This window comes from Physeter macrocephalus, chromosome 5 (assembly GCF_002837175.3).
Source record: "Physeter macrocephalus isolate SW-GA chromosome 5, ASM283717v5, whole genome shotgun sequence".
Lineage (NCBI taxonomy): Eukaryota > Metazoa > Chordata > Mammalia > Artiodactyla > Physeteridae > Physeter > Physeter macrocephalus.
Window position 1 is genome coordinate 22,183,755 of NC_041218.1, and position 13,299 is coordinate 22,197,053.

The 13,299-nt window shown below is 43.9% G+C and overlaps 1 long non-coding RNA gene across 1 annotated transcript in view; it reads left to right on the top strand.

Annotated features, from left to right (window-relative positions):
* LOC102991851 (uncharacterized) overlaps window positions 1-13,299 on the top strand; it is a 286,698-nt gene that overhangs the window by 204,661 nt on the left and 68,738 nt on the right. Inside the window, exon 15 of the long non-coding RNA XR_008617318.1 lies at window positions 3,461-3,568. This is a non-coding gene — a long non-coding RNA (uncharacterized lncRNA). The remainder of the gene's footprint in view (window positions 1-3,460; window positions 3,569-13,299) is intronic.

Sequence of the window (13,299 nt, forward strand, 5' to 3'; positions counted from 1 at the left end):
AAAAAAAAAAAAAAAAAAAAAAAAAGTTAATGTATGTGTGGAATTTTTCATAACCATTTTTAAAAAAGAATGCACATCTCTTCAGTTAGGTGTCCCAGATACAGTCAGTATCTTCTTGAATCCCTAGAACCCTGAAGGGAACGGCAGTAGGCTTCCTAATAAAATGATATCAAGAACCATGATGGGAAGGAGAAAAGAACTGCAGCAAAAAATAATTTAAGGAGAACTGGGAGTGCAGTGAGTGGAGGGGAGCAGAATCTTAAGTAAAGCCAACAAAAATCCTTTACTCATAGGTGCAATCTAAGGAATTCCATTCTGGAAAAAACATTAGGATCTCATTAGCTTCAGTATATTACTTTGCCTCTGAGCTATTCCATTGTCCTCCTTAGACCCCCAAATCATAGTCATCCTTTGAATCAAACAAAATTATCTTCAAACGAAAGCACCAGGTTTAGGGAAGCGTTTTCTTGAACTCGTACCAGAGCGCCTGCTTACTTGGTACCATTTACATGTATGTTGTAGCACTTTGACTTATCCTGCACCTGGGCACTCTGACCCCTGGATCAGGTCTGGCCGATCTTTTCCCCAAGGAAAGGATTTCCCTGGACCTCCCACCAGGAGTGAAGGAGTTGACGTGTGCCGTTGCCTCTAAATGATAAAACCGAATCTTTGGGCAGCTCAAGAATAAAGAGTCACGGGCACGCACACGTGCACACACACACACACACACGCCCCGCTTCAGATTTGGTAGCTCAAGAATAAAGAGTCACACACACACACACACACACCCCGCATCAGATTTGGTGAGAGCAGCACGTGCACAGAGATTTGCTAAAGCTCGATTTAGACCACAAAGTAAATACCTCACAGCGGAGCTTCAACTTTTTCCTTTCTAGGTTGTCTTATTTATGGTAAGAGAGCACTCTGAAGGAAGAACAGATCCTAAAGCTTCTTCAGGAAGCTGGTTTCACATGGTGGTTTAGATTTAAATAGTGATTGTCTAGCACCATTTGAAATCAGTGTTCTTGGGGGAGACCAGCTGCGCTGCCAGCGGCAAAAGGAACGAATGGGACCAGCCCTGAAGACTTTGAAAGCAAAGACCAGCCGGTGAGGAGAGCCCACCTGGCACTGCTGCTGCAGCTGAGCCATCCTCCCCGCCGTCCCCCCACCCCCCCAGCTCCCCGCCGCCAGCGGTGAGCAGTGGTGTTACAAACAACAGGCTAATTATGCGACGTCTCACTGCTAGAACCTCACACTCATTTGTACAATAAACCTTCTATAGTACTTTTCCTGTAATACAGACTCCGTCGTGCATGGGTTAAAAGGCTGAGTGTATGGCAGATTTATTAATCTTTGGGCCCTTCCCAACCCTCGCATCCTCCTGTGACCCCTTAGAGGATGACTGATTTCTTTTGGTGTTCAGAGTCAATATAATTTTCTAGCACCATCTGAAATCGGTTATAATGATTGGGGAAGAGCACCGTGCCGCTGATGAAGAGGAGAAAACGTATTGGTGACCTTTAGGGCCGTGAAGAAGAAACAAGAAAACAGAAATACCAAGGTGGTTTTTCTTCTTTCAGTTTTTGAGTTTCATTTCCTTGAATTACATGTGTTTTTAATGCTAATAAATGGGTAATTATTAGCACATTGCTAATGGTTGTATTTTAGAGGAATTCCACAGAATTTGTGGGGATATTTGTTTTGATGCTGGATACCTAGGAAAAAGTGGGTGAAGTCGATGCCTCGGGTCACTTGAAAGGCGTAGAGCGGGAGTATATCCCGCCCCCAGTGAGGAGCTTGTAGACCTCACCTTCAGACGCTCCCCTGCCTCCGTGGAGTAGAGTGGATCCCGTGGTCCGCCAGGCCCTTTTCTTACAGGCAGTGCCAGGCTCAGGTGGGCTGGAAGCTAAATCTGACAAGGCGCGGGAGGGAACATGGCACGGATGACTAGGTTTCTGTGTCCAGGACACGACAAAGTTAGCGTTTCCATTCGGTTTGGAAAGCAAGGTGAAGAAGGCCCCAGCTCACACTTGAACTACTTTCCTAAATTTTACCTTCTTACTCTGGAAGGGAAGTTGTTAGACCGAAAACAACGCCGGGTTTTCTAGGTCCGAGCAGGGGGCTGAAAAGGCGCGGGAGGCAGCTGTCTCAGCCGCCCACCTCCCAGGGCTCCTCTGCCGCTTCTTTCTGCCCCAGGTACTGATTTAGCCGAAGGTCAGCCTTGCACGCCACCAGCTGTCTCCACGTGCCATCCTGCTGCATGGAAGGCGCACCTTTGGAAAGTCCAGGCCTTGTCCTTCCACTTTCCCTCCGGCCTGGAGCAGCTCCGCAGCCTGACGTCAGGTGACAGCTCGCCCTGCTTCCCAAAGCTCAGGCCTCCACCTCCCTACCCTTCCCACACCCACCCTGCCTCTCCCCACTCCTACTTATATAATTTGTCCGGGAAAGTCCTTTCACCTCAGGGCTAGGACTTGGAATTTCTGTCTGCCACGCAAATCAAGTGAGACGACCATTTCGCTTCCTTTTCCGTCCTGTGGTCATTATTTCCCCAGAACTCTGTCTTTTGCTTTCTTACTTGCTCTGTTTTTCCTGAGTAACCTTACTTACTCCCCTGTTTCCAGATACACCTGCTACGTGATGACTTTCCCCACCTAGAGCTCCAGCCACAGATATTTTTCACAACTCCTTGTTTCCATATTTCTAGTTTTTTCATACAAAATCTTTAAGTTTTAAAAGAAAGGATCACTTGTTCGTTTAGACAGCTTTACCAGACTTGGCCACCCAATAAGTCACACACGCACACGGGTATTTGGAAGATAATTAGCATGACTCTTCAACTGGTCAAGTCAGGACCAAGCAGCCACTTCCCCCGCAACCTTCTTCCACAAAGGACGCCTTACTCAAATCAGGCTATGGGGCAGCTGTACTTGAACCTTGCCTCCAGAGGGTACTAGATAGCTCAACCTGCTGTTCTAAACCTCTTTCAATTATAATGCCAAAGCTGTGCTCATTTTCATTGCCCAAAACCAGCTCTCGCCGTGGTTAAAGCTGACTGCCTCCCCTGCCGAGGCCTCACCCACACTCTCCAAGCCTTGCCTCTCTTCTGTCTTAACTTCTTCAAAATCCACTCCTTTCTCTGCACCCTCAGTAGCCTCCTAGGTGGCTTTCTTGCCCCACCTCTTAACCTTTAGTCCAGCTGTTGTGTTTAGTCCAGTTATTCTTCTACTGACACGTGACTTTGCTCCCTCTCCACCTTTCGTGGGTCTCACCCCTGCCTAGGTGGACCTGTGGGCATTCATGACCTGTGTAGTCCCCTCCCCTTGAACGTGGGCTGGACCTAGTGACTTGCTTCTTCCAGATAAAATGCAGCAGAAGTGGATGTGTCTTTTGAGATTAGGTTACAAATGGACTGTGATTCTTTCATGTTTTTGCATGTGCTGTCTGTCTCTCTCTCTCTAAGGAAAGACACCTGCCACGTTGGGATCTGCCCAGTGGAGAGGCACATCTGGCAAGGAATTGATGTCTTCAGACAGTAGCTCATGAGGACCCGAGGCCTTCCAAGAGCCACGTGAGTGAACTTGAAAATGAATCCCCCTGCAACCAGCCTGGGGGTGACTGCAGCTGCAGCCAAACCCTTGACTGTAGCCTATGAGAGACCCTGAGCCAGAGGACCCAGTTAAAATATGCCCAGATTCCTGACCCACAGAAATTGTGACATAATACATGTTTGTTGTTTTAAGCCACTACATTTTGGGGTTATTTGTTATGCAGCAGTAGATAACTATACAACTCATAGTACTCATGTCTAGACTCAAACTTTCTGCTTACAGTATCTAACTTTTTAGATAAACTTTTTATTGGAATAACTTTAAAGAAAAGGTGTACAAAGAAGTTTTCTATCTCTCACTCTCTGTTATATTGTGTGTAATCATGGTACATTGTCAATACTAACAAACCAACATTGGTACCTTATTGTTAACTAAATTTCAGACTTGATTCACATCTCACTAGTTTTTCCACTAAGGTCTTTTTTTCTATTCCAGGATTGGGGTCATATTTGTAATAGCCTAATAGATATCACACCTGATAACTCTTTGTGTTTGTGTTTGTGTATGTGTAGAGAAAGAGAGATGAAATATATATGTGTTTGCTAAAATTTGGGAGACCTACCCATAGATGAGAAAGGAATATTACCAAAGTCTTTAATCAGGGATCTTCTTTATAATTATTTGGAAAAATAACCATTACATTAACTTAACTGAAAACTATTATGTGAAGTTACTGAGGGGAGAGGTGGGAGTGGCTCCAAGTAATAAATGATAAGGCCCTAACAAGTCACAAATACTTTAAAAAAATAAAATACACTCTTATAAAAAGGAATAATATTTTAATAAACTAAAACTTTTAAAGTTTTCATTTATTAATAAGCATGTCAAATACTACAAGATTCACAAATGGTTCTTTTGCCTTATGATGTTGGTATAAATTAATTTTTATTTATATAATATGCAAATACCTAATTTGCTTGTAACTATTTAAATGGCAACTATTCAACTAAAAGTACTAATCTGCATTTTTCTTCATTCCTGTGCAGTGTGATCCTGGCAAGTCACTTGGTCTTTCTAGGTTTTTCTTTGGAATGAATTTATATTACTAGAATTTTACCACAAATTAGTCATGCACTACAACCACTTAGTAGCTGTAAACATTTTGCAAACAAAACTCTGTGTACAAAGTTTAATAAAACTAACCACTCTCTAATTGCTTAAACATTTAGCTGCATTATTTTGCAGCATTGTTCCAAGTGATTCTTAAAGAACAGTCCACATAAAAGTAAAACTTTTAGGAAAGAATGAGTGATGTTGCTTAAAGGAGAAAAGACATCCCATTTTTACATACACTCTTGTGGTTGAGTTTTTTAAGTAGGGTGTATAAATGAGGACATCACGTGACTTAGGAGAAAATAACAAGCACAGCGAAGCTTTGGATAGATCCTAAAAAGCTATTAAGTGAGATAGGATTTTTCAGATCTTCTTGGCGACCTACCAAAAACCCAAATAAACAAACCACTAAAAAGTAACAACAGAAACAAATTTGAACTCTGAAAATAATGCACACATGAGACCCCAAGTCTTAGTGGCCAAGGTTTGCTTCTTGGCTTGTCTCTTAAGGATCAAGCTCTTCTTTGTGGCCAGAATGACTTACCTGATTTTCAGCAATTGACTATTGAATAAAACAGACAATAGAAGATGTTGCAGAAGGACGGGATGCCAAAGAACGAGAAATAAATATGATTGGGAAAAAAAGGAGCAGAATACAGTGTAACCTCATTCACAAGCCGTCACTTCCCAGAACTCTGAATTCATTAAGTTTTCCACACTTCTCTACTCTGAAAGTGTCAGATGACAAGAAAGCAAGCTGTTAAGTTTACTGAAGAACTGCATGCATAAATATTTCTAATATTATATTTCGAGGTTAGTACATAATTCATTTCTGTCTAATGTGCCTAAAGTATAATCTTGGCTATGCAGGATGATGACTGATCCTCAGAAACCGTGGAAACCATAAATCATCGAAGGCTTCAATCATATTCATCATCCTATGCTTACTAAAGCCAGAAGAATGTAGAAATATGTTGTAGAGACTTTGTAAACAACTCACATTTAGCCAAAAATAAAATAAAATCTGTATACTCTATAGACAGAATCCAGTATTCTTTATATTTTATTACTGTTACAAGTCACCTAACATAAAGCTCACCATTTTAACCACTTAAAGTGTACAATTCAGTGGCTTTTTGTACATTCACGACGTTGTGCAGCCTTCACCACTATCTAGTTCAAGAACATTTTCATCACCCCCAAAAGAAACTCCGTAGCCATTAAGTAGGCACGCCTCAGTGCCCCTCTGCCACTGGTCTGCTTTCCGTGGATTTGCCTATTCTGGGCATTGATCCAAATGGATTCGCAAAATATGTACGCCTGGCTCCACTCAATTGGCATAATGTTTTCAAGGCTCTTCCATGTTGTAGCAGTTTCTGTACTTCATTGCTTTTGTGGCTGAATCACATTCCACTGTATGGGTAGACCACATTTTGTTTATTTGCCATCAGTTTGATGGGCATTTGGCTTGTTGTTCTTTACATTTACATTTTTATTTCTATCAATGGCATACCTGTCCATAGACTATCAAGTCAGATGGTGCTAGTCCCACAATAACAATGAGCCATCCTCTGCCCTCCCACAAGCAACCACTTTCAGCCCATTTGTTTCTTTTGTTTTTAAAGAGTTACATTTTATTTATTTTTTATTTTTTGGCTGCGTTGGGTCTTCATTGCTGTGCGCAGGCTTTCTCTAGCTGTGGCGAGCTGGGGCTACTCTTTGTTGCAGTGCGCCAGCTTCTCATTGCGGTGGCTTCTCTTGTTGCAGAGCATGGGCTCTAGGCGCATGGGCTTCAGCAGTTACAGCACACGGGCTCAGTAGTTGTGGCACATGGGCCCTAGAGCATGCGGGCTTCAGTAGTTGTGTGGCACGTGGGCTCAGTAGTTGTGGCTCGTGGGCTCTAGGGCGCGGGCTCAGTAGTTGTGGCTCACAGGCTTAGTTGCTCCACAGCATGTGGGATCTTCCCGGACCAGGGCTTGAACCCGTGTCCCCTGCATTGGCAGGCAGATTCTTAACCACTGTGCCACTGGGGAAGTTCAGCCCATTTTGTTTCTTCTGATTATCTTCCTGCATTTAAATAGCCCAATCTGTTTCTTCTGATTTTTTCCCTCCATCTAAAATGCTCCTATTGATACTTCTTCATTTTGGCTTTTTTTTTTTTTTACTTTTTCTACTATGGGAAATGAGGATTTAGCTCTAACATCACCACTGAGGTATACTACTCCATTTACTGTCACAATTTAGTTACAGCACGATTTTTGGTTAAATCAAAAATTAGTGTTGATAATTATATAAATACTGTTGACAGCATAGCCACATAGTTTTACATTTCCTTTTAAACTTTAATTCTGAAATTTCTGAAATAATAATTTCCTCATTTTAATTTGCTTAATTTTCTTTATCCTTAATTATTTACCAGTCTTTACTCTAGAACCATAAGACCGTCTCAGCATTGTTTTCTCAGAGCTGTGTATCCTCCTGCAGTGATCTGGACTGGCTGCTCTCTGGGCATGGTTCCCAGCCATCATCCCAGGACTTAATTCCATTACCATCCTGGAAATTCTCTATCTTTTCTCCTGGGTTGGATTCTCCACCCTGGATCACAGGATGTTTCTTGCTTTACTTTTAACTCTCATCCTCTCCCCACCCTTTTTTTTTTGTGCCCATCCTTCAGTAGTTTCCTAAGAAAGGATGACCAGGAGGTAATTTTTTGAGGCTTTTCATTTTACTCATATTTTTTTGATAATTTGACTGGAATTCCTGATTGGAAAACAGACGTTTGTTTTCTAGCCCCCCGTGTTGCTGAGTAGCCTGATACAATGCTGATTTCTGGCTCCTTTTCTCTGGAAGTTTTCAGGAGATTCTGTTTCTCCCTTGTGTTGTTTAAATTTCATCCTATGTATGATAGAGGTTTTGTTCATTTATTTGACCAGGTATTTATATCCCTTTCATACTGGAGGTTTATTCTTTCAACTCTCAAAAATATTTCTGTTATTTCTTAGGTAATTTCCTATTCTTCCACTATTCTTTCTAGAACTGTTATTTTCCTATACTGGACCTCCTGGACTAACCCTGTGATTTTTCCTATTTTTTTTTCCTTTTCAGTTTCCTATCTTTTTGATCTTGTTCTACTTTCCGGGAAAATTCCCACCTGTATTTTCAAAACTTAATACAGAACTCTTATTTCTGCTAACGTGTTTAATATCTGAGAGTTTTTGTCTGTATTTTTGTAGCCTTTTGTTCCTATTTTGAGGATTCACAGATGCCTCTGAAGATGTTAAATAGGTACTCCCCTTCCCCCTTTTTAAAGGTTTCTGCTCCCTGCATTGTCGGTGTTTATTCAGGTTCTGTGTGTTTTAATTTTTGGTTTTGTCTTTCATGTTGGAGGCTTGCTCAGATGTCCTGTGATCCTTGACTATCTGTTCATATTTAAGGATGGGGATCTTAAAACTGTTAGAAACTCTCTATACATTGGCAGGTCTTCCCAACTGGTGGGCTCATCTTAGGGTGGGTGATAGGAAGGATAATGACCTTCCAAAGATGTACACATCCTAAACCCCAGAACCTGTGGAAACGTTACCTCACATGGCAAAAGGGACTTTGCAGTTGAGATTCAGGTTCTACACTTTCAGAGTAGAGAAGTGTGGAAAACTTAATGAATTCAGAGTTCTGGGAAGTGACGGCTTGTGAATGAGGTTACACTGTATTCTGCTCCTTTTTTTCCCAATCATATTTATTTCTCGTTCTTTGGCATCCCGTCCCTCTGCAACATCTTCTATTGTCTGTTTTATTCAATAGTCAATTACTGAAAATCAGGTAAGTCATTCTGGCCACAAAGAAGAGCTTGATCCTTAAGAGACAAGCCAAGAAGCAAACCTTGGCCACTAAGACTTGGGGTCTCATGTGTGCATTATTTTCAGAGTTCAAATTTGTTTCTGTTGTTACTTTTTAGTGGTTTGTTTATTTGGGTTTTTGGTAGGTCGCCAAGAAGATCTGAAAAATCCTATCTCACTTAATAGCTTTTTAGGATCTATCCAAAGCTTCGCTGTGCTTGTTATTTTCTCCTAAGTCACGTGATGTCCTCATTTATACACCCTACTTAAAAAACTCAATCCCGGGGGCTTCCCTGGTGGCGCAGTGGTTGCGCGTCCGCCTGCCGATGCAGGGGGGCCGGGTTCGCGCCCCGGTCTGGGAGGATCCCACGTGCCGCGGAGCGGCTGGGCCCGTGAGCCGTGGCCGCTGGGCCTGCGCGTCCGGAGCCTGTGCTCCGCAACAGGAGAGGCCGCAGCAGAGGGAGGCCTGCATACCACAAAAAAAAAAAACAAAAAACAAACAAAAAAAAAAAACCTCAATCCCTTGAGATGGGGAGAGTAGCCTGCATTTCCCAGGTGGGATCAATCTAATCACACGAGTTCTTAAAAGCAGAGAACCTTTCTCAGCTGTGGTCGGAGAGAGCCGTGACTACGGAAGAAAGGTCAGAGAGATGCCACGTTGCGAGTTTTGAAGGTGGAGGAAGGAAGCCATAGAGCCAGGAATACAGTCAGCCTCTAGAAGCTGGAAAAGGCGAGGAAAGAGAATCTCTGCTAGAGCTTCCAGAAGGGAACGCAGCCCTACTGACACTGCTTTTACCCCAGTGAGACCTGTATCAGACTTCTGGCCTCCAGAATGGTATGGTCATAAATTCGTGTTGTTTTAAGCCACTAAGTTTGTAATAATTTGTAACAGCAGCGGTAGAAAACTAATATAAGGTGATTGGAAGGACAGTCAGTCAGCTGCTTCACTGAGGATTCCCAGTGTCGTTATTTATAAAGTTTGGGGTGTTTTTTTTTTTTCCTCTCTTGGTCTGGTCAATTTCCTCAGAAACGAGCCCGTCATTCTCCTGCTGGGGGTCTATCAGTTAGACTGGGTCAAACAGAATCACCGTAGGTTTCACTAGAATAAATTAAGGCATTCGGGCCTTCACAAATGTGGGAGGAGGCGGCTGAGGAAGGGAAGGGTTTGAAAGCTGCGGCTAGAGAATTAGTGAAATTGTCACTGAAGACTTGAGCCCGCAGCACTGGGGTGGGAGAAGCTGGAGGTACCAGGAAATTCCAAGAAGCCACAGCATCTACCAAAAGAGGCCGCGAAATGGGAGCTTGTGGGGAGGGGTCCATGAACCCGCCACAGCTGACCATTGGAACGATGGCGTTCTCTCCACTCAGCCGCCCGAATCTTACGCACTTACCTCTCACTGGCAGATTGAGCCTGGAATCCTGCCGGGAAAGGGGTTCTGGGAAGCGTGGTTCCCAGCCATAGACAGGCATGGTGATGGCCGTGAGTTGACTGACAGTAGTAGACAACCCAGCCGGAGGTATATTGTAAGCCTGGCTGCCAGGTTCTGGAAGCTGAACTAAAGAAAATGGCTGGGGGGCTTCCCTGGTGGCGCAGTGGTTGCGCGTCCGCCTGCCGATGCAGGGGAGCCGGGTTCGCGCCCCGGTCTGGGAGAATCCCACATGCCGCGGAGCGGCTGGGCCCGTGAGCCATGGCCGCTGAGCCTGCGCGTCCGGAGCCTGTGCTCCGCAACGGGAGAGGCCGCAGCAGAGGGAGGCCCACATACCACAAAAAAAAAAAAAAAAGAAAAGAAAACGGCTGGAAGCTGAACAATGAGGAAAGCTCACTGTTCACAAGGTGGACTTAAATCTAACCCTCTTTGTAGTAAGGCACCTAATTCTCCCTTGGCTGTGCCTGAGATTCCTAAGTCCAGAGCTCCTCCAGAGAATGGAATTTGTGTTGGGGAGGACGGGAGAGAAGACTGGAGTTTAACTGAGCCCTTACCCAGACTCCCAGTGAGACCGGTTTTCGGTCCCCGTCTTCAGAGGCGGCTGGCTGCACCTCCGACTTTCCCCCCGATTTGCACAGGAATCAGACTGCTTCTTGCGGGCTTTCTTCTCTGGGGTCTTAGGTTTCGGCCTAAGTTTCCTTACCACAAATCTGTCCCTTCTCTAAGATTTTGTTGACAGCCTCACGGGCTGCTGTCTACTCTCACATTCTCTTTGTCCTTGTTGCTTCATACTTATTTTACCCTTTATCATCATATTAGTGGGATTGCAGAAGGAAGTCAACAAGCCCATGAGTTCACTGTGTTTAACTTGAACGTCTATAAGTTTTTTAAGGAAAATTGTATAATATCGTGCAAAGAGCTCAAAGCCAAGTGGCCTAGGTCTACTTCCAGCTATCTTACCATTTTAAGGAACCACATTTTCTCATCTCTAAAACAAGGTGGTCCCAGGACTTCCCTGGTGGCGCAGTGGTTAAGAATCCGCCTGCCAATGCAGGGGACATGGGTTCGATCCCTGGTCCGGGAAGATCCCACATGCCACGGAGCAGCTAAGCCCGTGCGCCACAAGTACTCAGGCTGCGCTCTAGAGCCTGCGAGCCACAACTACTGAAGCCCATGTGCCTAGAGCCCGTGCTCCGCAACAAGAGAAGTCACTGCAATGAGAAGCCCACGCACCGCAACTAGAGAAAGCCTGCACACAGCAGCAAAGACCCCATGCAGCCAAAAATAAATAAATAAATTTATAAAAAAATTTTAAAAGGTGGTCCCATCGAGGTCCTTTTTTAAGGCTCTAATGACAGCTGTGGCCCCTCTCCCTTAGAAGAAAAATAGTACACATGCACAAACACACAAAATTGAGTGTATTTTAGAAGGGTCACAGGTGTCTGAGGGCCTTCCAAGAAGCCTCCAAGGATATTAACCCCCAAGTTTAGAACCCCTGGCTCAGATCACCTCTGAGGTCACCCAACATTCTGATTTTTCAAAGCTGTAAGGCTTAAATGTAGTATATTTCAAAGGTGACATTTCAAGGCCTTTTAAAGAGTTAATGAAATAGTTTTCAATGCACTATTTATCAGGAAACCAAAAAATCTGGAGTCCAAGCGTTAGTCTGAATTCCGTTCAGAGAGGTCAAGGGGCTTTATTTGCAGCAACATGGATGGACCTAGAGATTATCATACTAAGTGAAGAAAGAGAAAGACATATACCATATGATACCACTTATATGTGAAGTCTAAAATACAACACAGATGAACACATCTATGAAACAAAAACAAATACAGAGAACAGACTTGTGGTTGCCAAAGCGGGGAGTGGGGGAAGGATTGGGAGTGTGGGATTAGCAGATGCAAACTATTGGTTTGGTCAAAAAGTTTGTTCGGGGTTTTCCGTAAGGTGTTATGAAAAACGCGAACAAACTTTTTGGCCAACCCAATATATAGGATGGATAAACAAAAACATCCTGTATAGCACAGGGAACTATATTCAATATCCTGTGATAAACCATAATGGAAAAATATGAAAAAGAATATATGTATAACTGAGTCACTTTGCTGTACAGCAGAAATTAAACAACATTGTAAATCAATTATACACCAATAAAAAAATTTTTTTAAGTAAATTAAAAAGGGAGCTTAGAGTTTAAGTGGCTTGTGGACTTCTAGATGGTTAGTCGCCATGGCTGGTGGAAGAGGAGGTCCAGAAGTCTCTCACTTGCTCATCATGAAAAACACCATGGAATCATGGTGAGAAATCTCAGCAGAGGCTTTGCCAGCAGCCATTGGGGGTAGTCCAGGTTACATTAGCAATGGCCTCTCTGACCATGCACTCTTATGGCACACAGTTTTGTTTTTTGGGTTTTTTTTTTTGCGGTACGTGGGCCTCTCACTGTTGTGGCCTCTCCCGTTGCGGAGCACAGGCTCCGGACGCACAGGCTCAGCGGCCATGGCTCACGGGCCCAGCCGCTCTGCGGCATGTGGGATCTTCCCGGACCAGGGCACGAACCCGTGTCCCCTGCATCGGCAGGCGGACCCTCAACCACTGCGCCACCAGGGAAGCCCCGGCACACAGTTTTTAATAATGATGTCAAGAAAACAGGCTCAACTGAACTACAGACTAGGTAAAACTACAGATGGTAGGTAATAGCATCACTATGTACCCAAACGACTCTATATTAGTTTTGATCTTTATTTCCAGCTCTTTAGGACCTGAAGGGCAGCTATTGCTGGGATTCTGTGCATGTTATGCTCTGTGTGGATAAGGAGTAAGTTGACTTGTTTGGTGCTGCATGTAAGTGGCCGACAGAACTGCTTTTCTGTATTTCTGAGAAAGATGACAGGAATGAGGGCAGTTTTTGCCTAGGTCAGGAGGAATTGTGAAGGGAAGGATATCTACTAACTGTCCTCCAAGAAATCAGAGCAACATTGCAGTTACAGTTCTTTATCTCTGGACCCGACACGAGCTTCGATCAGCCCTGCAAGGCTTAATGTCTTCAATTGTTATCTGGTTGAGGCTACTTGGAAAGACAGGTGTACGGCCACAATAGGATTATTACTGAGTGGATGGATGCCATACGCCTGTAACCTTGGTGCCATCTTCCTTTGCCTTAGTAGTTTTGTTCACCCTCTTTCTTTTGCGTGCTATAAGTTTTAGAAAGTTGAGTCTGCTGAATACAAGTTACGTTTGATCGTTTCATACAGCATACAGTTAAAGCAGTAGCTCCACTAGCCAATCCTTCCTTTTTTTTTTTTTTTTTTTTTTTTTTGTGGTATGCGGGCCTCCCTCTGTTGTGGCCTCTCCCGTTGCAGAGCACAGGCTCCGGAC